Raw genomic sequence first — 2,856 nt, forward strand, 5'->3', positions numbered from 1 at the left:
TCTATATGCAAATGTTCCATAAGGACATCTGAAGGTTGTTTTATCTTGGTCATCCGGGTAAATATATATTTGAAAGAATCCGGAATAGCCATCAAGAAAATAATAAAATGCATGACCGGCTATCCTTTCGATCATTTGATCGATGAAAGGTAAAGGAAAATGATCTTTCCTAGTTGCCTTATTTAGGTTCCTATAATCTATACAAACCCTCCAACCGGTGGTGGTTCGCGTAGGTATTAATTCACCTTCATCATTCCTTACTACAGTTATACCTCCCTTTTTGGGTACACAATGGATTGGACTAACCCATTCACTATCCAAAATAGGATAAATGATTCCATTGTCTAAAAGTTTAGTAATCTCATTTTTGACTACTTCTTTCATGTTCGGATTTAAACGTCTTTGTCTATCCGCTTTAGGTGGCTTATCTTCTTCTAAGTGAATCCTATGAATTACAATACTAGGATTAATTCCTTTTAAATCTGAAATCTGCCATCCCATACTTCCTATTCTATTTCTAACAACTTCTTTCAATTTTTCTTCTTGATTTTCTGTTAATTTGTTAGAGATGATTATAGGTAGAGTATCACTTCCGCCTAGGAAAGTGTATCTCAGATGGTTTGGTAATTCTTTAAGTTCTAATTTAGGTGGAACTATTACTGAAGGCGGAACTGGTCCATCTTCTCGAATCAAAGGCTCTGGGTCCTTATCTTCTAATTCTTCACCCATTATAGGTTCCATTATTTCTTCTCTTTGAACAATTTCATCAACACATTCTTCAACTAAATCAAGCTTCATACAAGCGAAATCCTCCATAGGATATTTCATTGCTTGATTCATATCGAACTCGATCTTATCGTCACCTATTCTTAAAATTACTTTTCCTTCCGACACATCAACTAGAGCACGTCCCGTGTTCATGAATGGTCTACCAAAGATTAGCGGACAATTAGCATCATAAGCAAAATCTAAGATAACAAAGTCAGTAGGAAAAATAAATTTGTCAACTTTCACCAAAACGTCTTCAATTATACCATATGGTCTTTTAGTGGATTGATCCGCTAATTGCAAAACCATATTGGTACGCTTGATGTCTTCTTCTAAACCTAATTTCTCAAAAATAGACAATGGCATCAAGTTTATACTAGCTCCTAAATCACAAAGATAACTTGGGAATTCCATATTTCCCAATGTACACGGAATGGTAAAGCATCCGGGATCTTTGAGTTTAGTAGGTAATTTGCTTGATACTATCGAACTACATTCTTCAGAAAGTGAAATGGATGAAATTCCTTCCCAACTAATCTTTTTTGAGATTAAATCTTTCAAGAATTTTCCATAGTTAGGAATTTGCGTAATTGCATCCATGAATGTTAAATTTATATGTAAATTTTTAAGCTTATCTAAAAATGATAAAAGTTGTTTATCATGGTCCTTATTTCGGACCCTGTGTGGAAAAGGTGGTTTTGGTACAAAAGGTTTCGTACTAGAGTCAATTTTTGTATCTTTTTGTTTTAATGTATCTTCTTTGGATTTTGATAAATCATTTCCAGGTAAAGTTGAATTTCCGGGCATTTCCGGACCTAAGTAGTTTTTTCCTGAGCGAAGAGTGATAGCCTTAATATGCTCTTTCAGATTTTCTTCCGTTTGGCTGGGAAGACTTCCCTCTTTGCGGGATGGAATTGATTTAGCAAGTTGTCCAATTTGAACCTCCAAATTATGGATGCTAGATGATTGGTTTTTGATAAGCTGATCGAATTTATTTTCGATCCGTTTAAAACCATCGTTTTGACTACTTACCTTTCCATTCATAGCATCTATAAATTTGTCGATTTTTGAAGATAAAGTGTTAATCGTATCTCTTGTTTGATTTTGATAATTATTTACACGATATTGATTAGCATTTGCATTATTATTATTATTACCATCTTTCCAGTTAAAGTTAGGATGATTTCTCCATCCAGGATTATAAGTATTAGAATAAGGATTAGTAGTTTGGTTTTGTCCTTGGACAAAATTTACCTGTTCTATCTCATTCATACCTTCGTAATCAATGTCTCTCTGGATTGGATCATTAGGATCGCATGGTGCCATAAATTTATCAATTTTGTGCGATAAGGCAGAAAATTGGGCTTGTAACATTGCTACAGGATCAAGATTCATTATACCTTTAACCGATGATGTACCTGAGGATGATGGTTTCGCCGTCGATATATGGCCACGCTCGGCGGGCCATATACTGCTGTTGATTGCCATTTCTTCCAAAAGTTCTCTTGCTTGGGCGGACGTCTTCTTCATAAATAACCCTCCAGACATAGCATCTAATGAACCTCTAGTTGTAGGATTTAATCCATTATAGAATGTCTGCATTAAAAGTGCATCTGACAGTTGGTGGTGTGGGCATAAACGTTGAAGTTCTTTAAAACGTTCCCAAGCTTCATAAAGAGTTTCATTATCATTTTGTGTAAAAGATGTCAACTCTTTGATGACTCTTGCGGTTTTTGCTAAGGGAAAATATTTTTGTAAAAATGCTTGGGCTAATTGGTCCCAAGTTTCAAATGTTGCAGCAGGCATAGAAGTTAACCAAATTTTTGCCTTATCCTTCAAAGTGAAAGGAAAGAGGCGAAGTTTGATTGCTTCGGCTGTTACATCAGTAATTTTAAAAGTGTCACAAATTTCTAAGAAATTTGTCAAATGTGCATTAGGGTTTTCGTTAGGTAGTCCATAAAACGTTACGTTGTTTTGCAACATATTAAGCAAAGCAGGCTTAATTTCAAATTGATTTGCGTTTATACGGGGTCTAACTACACTATTAGTTACACCGGCCATTCCTAGCCTAGCATAATCCATAAGTGT

General features: G+C 35.1%; 1 non-coding gene across 1 annotated transcript; it reads left to right on the forward strand.

Moving 5' to 3' along the window:
- Nucleotides 1-2,386: 2,386 nt before the first annotated feature.
- Nucleotides 2,387-2,493, forward strand: LOC136216012 (small nucleolar RNA R71). Its single transcript, XR_010683010.1, has one exon. It is a non-coding gene; the product is annotated as a small nucleolar RNA R71 (small nucleolar RNA).
- The last annotated feature ends 363 nt before the right edge of the window (nt 2,494-2,856 follow it).

Source organism: Euphorbia lathyris, chromosome 1, assembly GCF_963576675.1.
Source record: "Euphorbia lathyris chromosome 1, ddEupLath1.1, whole genome shotgun sequence".
NCBI classification, from domain to species: Eukaryota; Viridiplantae; Streptophyta; class Magnoliopsida; order Malpighiales; family Euphorbiaceae; genus Euphorbia; species Euphorbia lathyris.